The sequence below is a fragment of the Daktulosphaira vitifoliae genome, unplaced genomic scaffold (genome assembly GCF_025091365.1).
Source record: "Daktulosphaira vitifoliae isolate Bord-2020 unplaced genomic scaffold, ASM2509136v1 Scaffold_1, whole genome shotgun sequence".
Taxonomy (NCBI): Eukaryota; Metazoa; Arthropoda; class Insecta; order Hemiptera; family Phylloxeridae; genus Daktulosphaira; species Daktulosphaira vitifoliae.
The window spans coordinates 13,542,384-13,556,808 of NW_026099572.1; the positions used below are offsets into that span (position 1 = coordinate 13,542,384).

Sequence of the window (14,425 nt, forward strand, 5' to 3'; positions counted from 1 at the left end):
AAAATATAATACTGGTGTATGTCAATTTTTGGATAATTTCCAACAACATATAACCTTAATAATATACNTAAAAATATCATACTGGTGTATGTCAATTTTTGGATAATTTCCAACAACATATAACCTTAATAATATACAGAGAACTCCGTACAAAAATTACTTTTTGGGGAGTTTTAAGATGGAATATCAAAAAATTATTATTTATATAAGATCATGCAAATAAACTTAAACATAAAATATATTTTTTTCTAGCTAATGAATTGTCTACAAATTTAAGAAGTAAATAATAATTTGATTGATTTATATCCGGATATTATTATTATATTGTATATTATATAGTATATAGAAATTATTACTACTACTTTAACAAGGCAATGAAAAAATTGTGTATTTTTAATAAACGCTGGACATATTTAATACAATTAAACCCGAATGTAAATTCATTTTTCCTTTAAGGCTTTAATTGTAAAGTTATTATTAATTGTTATTTAATTTTATATAAATTTATTATGGTTGAATAAAATATCCGTCTAAAACCTTTTATTAACCACGCTTCATGAGATTAAAACTTAATGTAATAAGTATGTTCTTTGACTAACAATAAATAAGAAAAAGGAAAGTTGTTTTAAGTTTACTTGGTTAAAATGTTATGAGAACCAGAGATTTAAATATAAAGCTGTAATAATTTTTAAATGGAAAAAAAAATTTGATATAAATTTTATATCTTTTTTTTTATATTATAAAAGATTTTTAATTAAATTAAGTTTTTCAAATTTTTGGTACTGATAGTTTAAACTATATTGAAAAAATTTTTGAACATATAAGATTGTAAAAAGAAATTAAATGTATTTTTTTTAGCTAATCATTTGAGAGAAGCTCTAAGATGTAAGTAATAATTTAATTGATTTATGAGCACTCAATAATATTTTATTTTAACTTATTTTTTATTTAGATTTCCATACGGTGGCCGAATTCTTTGGTAAGAAGGGAAAATGTATTTAATATATATAGAATTTGTTATTTATATCTCAATATGAGTTCAAGTTAGAGGCTAATTTTCCTTACATAATATTTAAATATCTAACATTTGAAAATAACATATTTAAGTTATAAAATTATTGTTTTGTGTTATTAATATAGATCGCATTTCTCTTCAACCTATTCTATTTATATAAAATAGGTTAAAACATAGCGTATTTAGTGTTTTTTTATACTTATTTTGATAGAAATTCTTTTGTTGTTTTAAGCATAAACTTATAAAATCAGTTTAGAATTTACACGATCAAATAATTAAAAAAAAAACATAATTGTAATATCAGTACCTTTTTATATTCTGTTTGCTTACGATAATGCTACCCGTTTGGACAAGTTTAGCTACATTTTCAGTAGCCAGTATTTTTTAAATCTAAGAATGGATAACGTTATCAATATTCTTTAAATAAAAATTTGCTTATTAGGCAGTTTTTTCATGTGATATTCAAAAATATTAAAAACATTAAATTAAACGTATAATGTATTTTTTTTAGTAATTATTTTGATGGAAGCTATAAGAAGTAAATTATAATTTAATTTATATATACTTAATTTTACTAAAAGTATATTATTTTTAATTATTTGTTATTTAGATATCAACAGGATTTTAGTTTTTACTGGTAAGATAGAAATATAATATTAATATACATGGAATTCTTTATTTAGATATTAATGTGGCTTTAAGTTTGACACTAGTTATTCTTATATATTTTCGCTTAAAAATTTCCAATTTGACGCCTTATTTTTCATAATGGTAAAATATATCTTCATATTAAAGATACTAAAGAAATGTGTATTGTCTTCAGTTAAAATTTTATTTGGACCAAAATTTTTTAATAATTTAATAATAAAGTTATAGTAAATTTAAAGTTGAATAGCCTTTTTTTATAATAGCTATTTATAGTAGTAGTTTGGATACATTTTATTATAGATTTAAAATTAAATGTAGTTTTTCCAATTATTGGTGGTACTGATATAAACTATATTTAATGAAGCTAGTATTCCCATAAATTTTTCAAAATCTAAGATAAACATTATTAATATACAAAATTCTCTATACAAAAAATACTTTTTAGGTAGGATTTTCATAAGATATTCAAAAAAATTAAGTTTATCCGTTTAAAATTTTGAACATATAAGTCAAAAAAAAATTAAAATATACATAAAATGTACTTTTTTTAGCCAATGATTTGATCGAAGCTATAAGAAGTAAATGATAATTTAATGGATTTATATGCACTGGTTTATACTAAAAATATTTTATTATTTAGATATCAATACGACTACGGATAATATTGGTAAAATGTTAAACTATGAGATCGTATATATAAAATTACTGTAATGTATTTTTTTTTAGTAAATAACTTGGCTGAAGCTATAAGAAGTAAATAATATTTTGAATTATTACTAGATATTACTAAAAGTATATTATTTTAACTTATTTATTATTTAGACATCAATATGACTTCAAATTATACTGGTAAAAAGAGGAAATGTTATTAATATATATTAAATTTATATAATAAATCTTTATGTGGCGTTATGTTTAGGATAATTTTTCCTACTAAAATTATAAAAATAAGTTATTACAAAATAACATATTTATGTTTAATAGTTATTGTTTTAGGTTATAAATTAATGTAGGATATCTGTTTATCCTATTTTATTTTATGTAAAATAGATTTAAAGTAAGCTTGTTCTGTGTTAATATATGTTAAATAATACATTTTTTTTAGTAAATGACCTGGCCCAAGCTATGAGAAGTAAATAGTATTTATATATATAACTAAATGTTAGATAAATTGATTTTAAAAACCATTGAAAATACTATTAATTGTCCTGACTTGCTAACTCAAATACCACTTCATTTTCCCCTTGACTTATCTGTACCATTTAAACATTCTTATATTAATTATAAAAAACTAACGTAATCCATTTCAATATGTAGCAAGTTTCCAATTGCCTACGATTAGACATTCAGAAAAATTAAGTTTATACATATAACATTTCGTATATATAATTTTGTAAAAAAAATATAAATATAAAATGTAATTGTTTTAGCTAATGACTTGATCGAAGCTATAAGAAGTAAATGATAAGTTACTTTATTTATATGCACTGGATAATATAAATAATATTTTACTATTTAGATTTCAATATGACTTCCGATAATCTTGGTAAGATGGGAAAATGTTATTAATTCACATAGAATTTGTTATTTATATCTTAATATGACATTAATTTCAAAGCTATTTTGTTACATAAATTTAAAAATATATCGTTTCAGATAAACAAATTTATTTTTTTAAATAATTGTTTTACGTTTTTATTATACTTCGAATTTCTTTCTATAAACATAGCTAACTCAGTATTTTTTTTTATACGTGTTTAGATGGATTACATCGAGTTTTTAGTAAGTATTTAACTAAAGAACTTTAAAGAGTATTATACTTACTTTATAATTCCTTAATTTTTTAAAATTAACTTTCTGAATATATTGATGATTAAAAAGAGAATTGTTTTGTTGCGAAATTTTTTTTTTAGTTAATTGATTTAAAAGCCAATAATAACAAATTTTTGGAAAAAGACATTCGTTTTTTTTTTCTAGTATCACATTCAAAAATACTAATTACAATTAAATTTTAATATACTTGAGAAAATGAGCATTCTTTAGGTTTACTATTTATGAAGATCTAATGAAAACCCAAGTAAAAGATGTAGTGGTGCAGCTCCTCACACCATCCAATCGGCCATATTTATATAGATAGCTTTTTAATGATATAATACCAGTAATAATGATGGCGGTTTATAGTTGGCTATATAACCCAAATAACAATTATGGTTTATCGGTAAATTATTATTGAAATGTCCCAATATATGCAAAATAACGATTATATTTACTTCAAGAGTAATATAATAAAAACGTAAAACTATAAACGATTTTTGGCCGACTTTGCAGATGATATTTTTAACTGAATCACATTTGGTTTCTTTTGACATATAGATTGTCAAAATCGTTCAGTGAGACATTAAAAAACTATTATACTTTTATATATTAAAATTTCTTTAATTACAGGGTATTTTTAAATAATAAAAATAATAAGGAATTCTTACTGGAATTTAGTCATTTTTGGATTGAAACCCAAATAACTGATTGAAAAAATATCTTTTTTTTGTTTAAACGTTATTTTCATCAATTAATAAAACTTTATTTTGTCGTTGATATAAAAAAATAGTTTAAAGTTATTATTTCATCTCTCACTAGTAACTAAGTACACGATTTCCAGATAATTAAAACTTATTTAAGGAGGCAGGGACAATATTTGGCAGATGTCAGATAGCTTCCAAATCTTGGTTTTGACCAAGATCACAAAGTATTAAACAGATCTGTAACACAATACAAGTAGAACTTGAAAAATAGCTTATTATTATTAAATCGAGTATTAAATTAAAGTATCGAAAACGGTATTTATAATTTTACAATTTTTTTTATTTCAAAAAACCTTTTCTCAAATTAAAGTCAAGAAAGAAAACCATGTACATAAGGGTCGCGACATAGTTGTGACAAGTATAGAAGATATTCAACTGAAATAAAAATCACTATCATCAAAAAGCTTCGATGCAAAAATGATAAATGTCACAGTAATTTCAAAATTAATAATTTTGTAATTACTAAAATGTAAAATTTTTCGCCCAATTTCTTATAGTGAAACAATAAAACTTCATAGAATTTTTATAGTAAGCTACCAAAAAAAAGTTTATTGTCTTTAGTTTACTCGGTTAAAATGTTATTATGACCAGTATTTAAAAATAAAGTTACAGTAATTTTAAATGAAAAATAAAATTTGAAAATACCTTTTTTACAGTATCATAGTTATGATATACTTTATAAACTGTTTAAAATGGAACTATTTTCTAATATCTGGGGCTAATTGATTAATGTTTTCTTAAAACATAAATTATCAATTTATTAAGTCAAGAATTTCATGGACAAATTTTTAAAAAATCACATAATTATATAAATTCCATAAATTTTTCCAAATTTAAGAATGAAAAAACATTTTCAATATACAAAATTCTTTATACATAAATTATTTTTTATACAGGTTTTTCATGAGACATTCAAATATATATATTTATAGATTTAAAATTTTGAACATATAAGATCGTTCATATAAAATTTAACATAAATTGTATTTTTTTTAGTAAATATGTTGTTTGAAGCTATAAGAAGTAAATTATAATTTGATTTATATCCACTTGATATTACTAAAAGTATATTATTTTGATTTATTTATTATTTAGATACCAATACAACTACAGTTTTTACTGGTAAGATAGATATAAAATATTAATATATATGGCATTCTTTATTTAGATATTAATGTGGCTTAAAAGTTTGACGCTAGTTATTCTTATAAATGTTTGCTTCAAAATTTCCAATCTAACGGCCAAATTCTTATAGTGGAAAAATAGATCTTAATTGGACTTTTTTTACTAAGTATACAATAAGGAAAGCTTATTGTCTTTAGTTTACTTAGTTAATATTTTATTAGGCCAATGATTTAAAATTAAAAATACAGTAATTTTAACACAGATAAAAAAATAAAATATGTATTTTTTACAGTAGCGTTGTTATAAACATTAAATAGTGATATATTTCATAAATTATTTAAAATTGAACGTAGTTTTTCTCTTATTTGTCGCAGATTGTTTAAACTAAATTGTGCAATGCTGATTATATTTTTATTATTAGAAACGGCTATTACTAATTGCCGTTTCTAATCTCTAATAGTCAATTAGAGATTAGTAATATTTTTTTTAACTAATTAATAATATGACTACACATTTGTAAAAGGAAAGTAAAATCTAATATTTGGTAATCGATTCATATATTATAGAGATGTCTTTAAAAAATAACGAGGTTTTTAAAATTTTGCGGGTTTGGAAAGTCTATTATCAAGAAAAATTTCTCCGTAATGTTGGTACTCGTGTCCTTGTAGTATAATAAAATTTTCAGCTTTAAGGTTAGACGTGTTTTTGTGAGCTCGACTGAATAAACAAGTATTGGCGATTTTCGTTTGCTAAAAATATGGATCATAAGATTTGTATCCAATTTTGCATAAAAATTGAAATTAAGTGTCATACAGTGTGCGAAATGTTAACAAAGACAATAGTAGCATAGTTTTGATATTATAAAATCATACGCAGTTTTTCAACTATTTGGTGATGATTAGTTAAACTAAATTGTGCAATGCTTCTTATATTTTAATCTTTAGTATCGGCGATTAGAATTTAGTCAACTTTTTTACATTTAAAATTTTGTATAATTTTGTAAGACAAAATAAATAAACAAAATGTTTGTTTTTTAGCTAATGACATGCGCGATGCTATAAGAAGTAAATAATAATTTAATGGATTTTTATGGATTAGATAATTCTGAAAATCTTTTATTGTAACCTATTTATTATTTAGATATCAACCAGACTAGAGATAATATTGGTAAGAGGGGAAAATGTTATTAATTAATAAAGAATTTGTTATTTAAGTCTGAAAATAACTTCAAGTCATTGGCTAATTTTTCTTATAAAAAATAAAAAATATAACGTTTGAGAATAAATTTTCATGGAAAAATATTAAAAATATCATATAATTGTAATTAAACCTTATCAATTTTTGGTTTGCCTACGATAATCCTACCCGTTTGAATAGGCTGAGCTATATTTAAAGTAGCCAATTTATTCGAAAATTTTTCAAAATCTAAAAATAATAAATGTTATTAATATACAAAATTCTTTTTACATAAATTACTTTTTATGCAAATTTTTCATGAGATAATCAAAATCATACATTTAAAATTTTGAACTTCTAAGACAATGCACAGGGTGATTGACTAACTATGCCTCACGAATTTTCTTTAAAAATATTAGTATTATCGTATATGTAATTATTTTATTTGTTATAAATCTTTGTTGAGCTACTTGACAAGAAAAATGAAGATTCAATCTTCATCCCTCAACCCTTAAATCAATATCAACTTTAGTTTTTCAAATAGCAACCCAGTTTTTTTTTTATTAATCTTGTTAATAATAATAAAAAAAAAAAATTTTCTCAAAAAAAAAAAAATCAATTTTAATAAATTCTAAGCGAGATATTACTATTTAAAGTTTAGGGGATTTAACAAATAAAACAGTAGTCGGGTAAATATAGTATCGTTATTATTTAGTGTACTGATAAGAAGTGGTAGCGCTTATCGATTTACGATCCATAAAGTTCTTGTCTGTAATGATTTTTTCTTAATAAACCCTAAACTTTAGAGAGCCGTGGAGCGCTTAATATTTAATAAAATAAAATATTTTTTTTACAAAACATTTTTTTTTTATTAAACTAAATATAATGGTATAAAAAAAAAATAGTGTTGCCATTTGAAAATATGAAGTTGACACTATTTTTAAGCAAAAGGTATGGTGGTAAAAATTTAAATTTTCTCGTGAAACAGCTCATCAAAGATCCATAATGATTAAAAAAAAAAATTCTTTATAACTCTTATATAATCACTCTGTATATTATATATATATATGTGTGTATATATATTGTATTTTTTTTTTTTTAGTTATGGTGTTCGGAGCTATAAGAAGTAAATTATAATTTGATTTATATCCACATGATATTACTAAAAGTATATTATTTTGACTTATTTGTTATTTAGATATCAATCAGACTACAGATAATATTGGTAAGAGGCGAAAATGTTATTAATAAATAAAGATCTGAAAATAACTTCAAGTCGGTGACTACTTTTTCTTACAAAAAATAAAAATTTTTATCATCTGAAGATACATTTTCATAGACAAATAGTAAAAATATCATATAATAATGAAAAGACATTGTCAATATATAAAATTTTTTAAACAAAAATTACTTTTTAGGCAGATTTATCATGAAATATCCAAAAAATTTCAAAATGATGATATTACTAAGGTTATAACAGGTTTTAAGGAACATCTTTGAAGATATATATACTGGATAATATTAATAAATAATGATAAAAAAGTTTTATTTTTGAATGTATTTTTCAACGTGAAATTATAATATAAACATTTTTTCTAACCATTATTTTAGAATAACAGACGTAAATTTTTATTTTACAATTAATTTTTTTTTTTTTAATAACGGAATTAGTGAAAAATGTAAAAACTATGTTTGTTTGAATAAATCCCGGGTTTATTCAAAAATACAATTATCGGGAGATCATTTTCCCTCAGAATGAAAATATTTTAATATTATAATATACATTAATACCTGTTATTTTTATCACTCGACACTTCTTGGTTTCACTCTTCCTACTGACTATAAAAATGTTAATAACTTCTGAAATAGCAATCCAAAAGCTGTTATCGACCGTTCATTTACTTATAAACTCTGTATAGAATAGATTTTATAAATCTAATTCAACGTTTATATACATGTTTAGATGGGAATCTTCGTGTTGTAAGTAAGTACTATATTAAAGAACCTTAAATTGTAAATTAATTAAGATTGTAATTAAACTGATTTCAAATTCCTATTAAAAAAGTAAGAAATTTAATAAATAAAAAAACATATTATTACATAAAATTTAAGATCATTTAGTTTATGATGATGATATTACTAAAATTAACAATTTTTAAATGTATTTTTGATGTCATTTCCTTATTATTGTATGTATACATTTATTTTATTTGGTCTAAGGTTTAAATTCCATCGTGTTTTCGTATGCTAAAAATTTAAAAATTATTTTCTTCAAGAATATATTAATTTGTACTAAAGTAAATTTTTTTACAATCTCTGGATAACCTATTCATCAGTGAAATGATGACTTAAAATGAAATATAATAAATAATATACTTATAAATGTAATTACAATAATAACTATTTTAATTATTTAACACCCTGATGACATAAATGCAACATACAGTATCATAATAATAACTAAATAGTTATTCAATTTGTACTTATATATGTAAACATCTCATTCACAAAATATTTAGGGATTCTGGGTATCCATAATCACAATAATACATAGTATTCACAGTAAAGGATTTAAATTAAAATTTATTTATCTTTAATGTTTATTACGTTTAACTCGTTATCATAGATAGTTCAATAACAGCACAAGTTGCTAATTTTTCCTACATATAATTTTAAAATAAAAAGTCTAAATATAATATATTTATACTATAATAAGTATTATTTTATGTTATTAATGAAAAATTGTATTTTTAGGAGTAATCGTTTTTCCAAGGATTGTACCTAATGATTGTAAGTAAAATTACATAACTTTAAATTCTATGACATGTTTATACAAGGAAAATATTTTAAACCGTTGACAAATAGACATTTAATATGAGAAGAATATTATACAATTTTATTTGATATCTAATAATTACTATTACAAAACATTGCTATGTGATTGTCCATAGTGAAATTACGAAAAAAAGTTGGGGTAGTGAGAAACCAGCTCCTTAATGTTTCCCACGTCATTTGATTATATAGTAAACACTAATTTGTAAAAATGTACTCCTTGAAACATTTTTTTGCAACAATTTATATAGCTTTGCGATTTGTACATAGAAATCCTATTTTATTCCTTAACTAAGATTGTTAAAAACGAGCAAATAAAATGAATCCTAATGACAATTTTATTTCAATATGAAATTATTATATAAACATAATTATATAAACTAAATCTGTATTAATAGATGTCAGTATTTTCAAAATATTTTTAAATTTAAAAATAAAAAATAATATTAATGTGCATTAGTTCTATTTAAGCATGAATGTCTGGGATATTAAAAAAAATTCATTTATAATCAATTGTTAGATATGCTATCTCAATATAATAATCATGTAATGTATAATTAAATACAATAAACTAAAAAGCACTAAAAGCGGTGACAACAATATCCCTGGATTGGGGTACTATTATTTTAGCAATTTGCAATAATAAAAGAAGTAAGTAAATTTATGTTATCCCAATTATTTGAAGTTAATAAGTTTGAGTAAAGGATGTCAAAGCAATAGATAATTTATTAAATTAATATCTTAAAGTGTCAATTTCGACTGGTTGGTTAAAAAATTATACATAATCACGTTATATGGTATTCGTGAACTAGCTCTGCCGTTTTGTTGCCTTAAAGATGTTTTAAAAAACCTAGCGTGATTTCTTTTTTTTTTAATTGTNTGTTTTAAAAAACCTAGCGTGATTTCTTTTTTTTTTAATTGTATTTTTTTTCAAAAAACAATCTGTACAATAGAATAAGTACAATAAGTTTTTTTATATCAAATATGTACATGGCTTATTTAAAATTAGCATGCAAGGAAGTCACCCATTGGTAACACCTCTCAGTTAGTTAAATATAATTTTTGTTAGCTGTTTGATGTTATTAGGTCACGATTCCAGTTACGTTGAAGTCTGCGTGTAGGATTGTCAGGGAAGTCGGTAGTGGACATACATCTGATAAAGGGGATTGAATTAAAGTTCAGTTTATAGTGGAATCGTGTGTAGTTTAATTTAGAAGGTTCATTAACTGTTTTAATTTTTAAGTCGTTATGTAGGTTGTTGTTCGCTATGTACCAAGAGGCATTGGTTAACATTCGGAGTGCTATGTTCTGGAACGCCTGAATAGGGCGTATATTTGACCGCTTTGCAGGACCCCAGATTTGTATTCCATTAATTCCAAATTAACAAATAAAATAATAATAACAAATTGAATAATAATATTGATTATCCTGAATTACTAGCTTGTATACCGTTTATTGTACTGTTAAAAATTTTAATTTCCTTTATTTTTATTAATTTTAATATGCACGCTCCTCGAGAGGATTGAGCATGCTCTTCCTAATAGTACACTTTCAAACAAATTAAACAATGCTGATTTTTCATTTGATTTACTAGCCGGGGTCCTGAGCTTTAATAAGTTTATACATTGGATAAGTTTGATTATCGCTAATTTAATGTCTATTTATCTCTTTAGATAACAATACGACTCCTCAAGATACAAGTCAGTACCTAACTGAATAACATTAAATTGTACATTAAAAAGTTAAATATATTGTTTTTAATTCATATTGAAAAAATTAAAAGCTTTGAAAATAATTACATTAGAAAAATATCTTTACCATCATACAGTTAAAAAAATATTTAATAATTAATTTTGAAGAAATAATACTTTTACTTTGTGTTTATTGATTTTTACTATAATTATGATTATCTATTTTAAGTTTTGTATTAAAATAATAGTGAACATTTTTTTATGTTATCTGATTAGGTGATGATTAAGAAATACTTTTCAAATAGCAAATTAAAAAAGGATAATTTTTCATACATGTTCTACTATAATTTTGTAAAAGTTATTTGTGAAATAAGTTTATTTTCAACCACTTTTTAATTATTCTAAAATAATATTTTATTAAAAATATTGTATAATTATTAATTAAGTAATAATTTAAAAAAAAAATGTTTAAAATTGTTTATCAAGAATTTTATTTAAGTATTATAACAGTAAAATTTTGAAATAGTATTATGGAAATGATGTATAAATAATTAAAAAATAAAAGAACGTTTAAATAATATTATAACAGAATTGTTATTAAAATATAATGATTGTATGTGGGTTATTAATTAACTCAACACCTCCTATTAAGATCTAGTAACCCTTCACTAAAAAGCAACAAACTGGGTAAAATTTCGAAAAATTCTAACTTTTATAAATAAATATGATAACACATATTTAAATATTAAACTAAAATCTTCTCAAAATATATATGATGTGATAAAAAACTTATCATAATCGATACAAACCGCTGCCATTTCTGCTACTCCCTCTAGTAATAAAAAATCCACTTTTCTCATTAATCCTTCTACTTACATTCGTACATTAATAACTCAAAAATGACAAGCTAAAAATCTATAGTCGGGCACATAATTTGGCTTTAGTAGCAGACACTCAATTGTTCAACAAATTAACTGACACTATCGCATCTTTACTAGAAAATGCATAGTACTGTTCTGCCATTTTTTTGGACGTTGCTCAAGCTTTTGACTGAGTTTGGCATGTGTTATAATTTAAATAACAAAAATTAATAAAATAAAAATAATGAAAATGATGGGGTCTTGGGTTTTTGTATATGGTGAGAACCTGATGTCGTGGTTCTATCGCGGTCGTATGGTTCGAGGGTTTAGAACGACAAAGACAAGAAGATATAAAAATAATAAACGTAGTACCTTTGTTTGAGGTGTAATACACTTTTGTCTGATTAGTTTCTAATGTCCTAACTAAGAGGCAACGAAACGGCGAAGCCAGTTCACGGATATCTCGGCAACGAGACGGCAGAGCCAGTCCACGAATACCAGAGCCTAACTTATACAGTAGAAATCACGCACATAGCCTTCAGCTGACATAGAGTACATGTCTCGTGTTACAAACCCGCTATTATTATATCTAAAGCTACGTCAAACCTTGTGTTTCTTTTTTCAAACTTATACTGTTCGAATGTCCGCATTACAGAGATCGTTTACTGCATAAAACTCACAACACCGTGTGATCCTTTGGGATCAAGGTAAGAATTATAATAAACTCTACTGCCGCAAAATGTCTAACCGCAATAAGACGCCGCTGTCATCTCAAACGGTTAATAACGCGATAACGCATATTACTATTATTAACCGTAACCAGATAGTTAACAAAAGCGAAACAAACGCCGCCAATTCTGATGACCACAACCAGCAAACTATCGTGTTGCCCTGCTTATAAAAATGAACAGCAGAAAAGGATCGCTAATTCAAACCAAAGAAAAAATTTCCATTTAAATTATAATTTTATAAATCCAAATGATAACTGTATAAATAATGTAAATAATATCAATACTGTAAATAATATTGTACAAGTCCCCATTGGTAACACCCAGCCATCAAACACTAATAAACATAGTACTTACACACATGTAACTCAACAGCATAACTCTTAAAGCAATACACAAAATCACATGACCAATACAGACACTAACGACCTTACTAAACAACTCTCCTTATTCTTAACAGACCTTAAATCCATAATCAATCCTTTAATAACACTATTAACAACTGTAATAAACAAAATTCTCCTAAAAAATGATTAATAATGACTCTACTCAAAAATATGCTATCAAAGTACTCCTATGGAATGCTAACGGCTTACACCAACACAAAGATGAACTACAAACTGTACTTAACGAAAAAAAAATTGACATAGCACTTATAAGCAAAACACATTTTACCGAAAAATCTAACTTTAAAATTTTTAACTATACTTTATACAAAACTAACCAGACGGAACTGCTCGCGGTGGCTCTGCCATTTTAATATCAAATGACATACATCACAGTCAAAAAACTCCATATCAAAAGCACTGTATCCAAGCGACTAGTGTACTAATACATATAAAAAGCATTCCGACTACTATTTTCGCTGTCCACTGTCCTCCCTGCTATAATATACGACAGGATGACTTTCTGCAATTTTTTGATACTCAAGGTCACTCATTCATAGCTGGCGGTGATTTCAACTCAAAAAATTCTTTATAAGGTTGTGTCTCAAATAATCAAAGAAGTTAGTCTCTTCACTCGGTTTTAACCAATCAACACTATTCATATATCTCTCCTTCCGGACCAACGTACTGGCCAACCCATGCCAATAGGCATCCTGACATATTGGATTTTTTTATATTAAAAATATCTAATCAGATAAACACAAATATAGAAAATACTAGCGACCTTTCTGGTGACCACTCGCCAGTCATACTTACCATTGGAGGTGAAGTATTGGTCCCCTCCAGGCCATACCTTACAAATGTACCTATCTACTGGGAAAAATTTATATGGATAACGATATTAACTTTAATATTTCACTGAAAACATGAATAGAAATTGACCAAACTGCCCATAACTTCATCCAGTTGATAAAAGACTCTGCCAGTGCAGCATCACATAATACAAATCCACCAAAAAGCGCTGTAAATAAAGAATTCCCTCTTCATATAAAATCATTAATCAATGAAAAAAGACGCGCTAGGGCAAAATGGCAAAACACACATTATAACAAGTTAGCTAATACCTTAAAAAAACAACTAAAAAAATTTAAGTCTGAGTAATATAAAAGATACCTAACCTCACTTAACCCTATGGATATCTCTCGGTTGAAAGCCACAAAACAACTAACCAAGATCAAAGAGCGAATCCCTCCTCTCTATAAAGAAGATGGTTCATTAGCTGTATCAAAAGGCAGAGCTATTTTCTGAACACCTAGCCAAAACATTCAAACCACACCATGATATTATACCTGATTCAAGTCACATACATATAGTCGATAATTTTC

The 14,425-nt window shown here is 24.4% G+C and overlaps 1 protein-coding gene and 1 long non-coding RNA gene across 17 annotated transcripts in view; one reads left to right on the plus strand and one right to left on the minus strand.

Moving 5' to 3' along the window:
* The window catches only part of LOC126907241 (uncharacterized), a 235,096-nt gene that overhangs the window by 148,029 nt on the left and 72,642 nt on the right, over positions 1-14,425 (minus strand). The gene's annotated exons all lie outside the window — the stretch shown is intronic.
* Positions 1,544-9,317, plus strand: LOC126907446 (uncharacterized). Of its 4 annotated transcripts, none has more exons than XR_007704535.1 (6): positions 1,544-1,553; positions 6,508-6,534; positions 7,646-7,669; positions 7,742-7,768; positions 8,507-8,527; positions 9,298-9,317. It is a non-coding gene; the product is annotated as an uncharacterized LOC126907446 (long non-coding RNA). The 4 variants fall into 4 exon arrangements; XR_007704536.1 differs by lacking the exon at positions 1,544-1,553 and adding an exon at positions 2,407-2,416; XR_007704537.1 differs by lacking the exon at positions 1,544-1,553 and adding an exon at positions 3,111-3,120.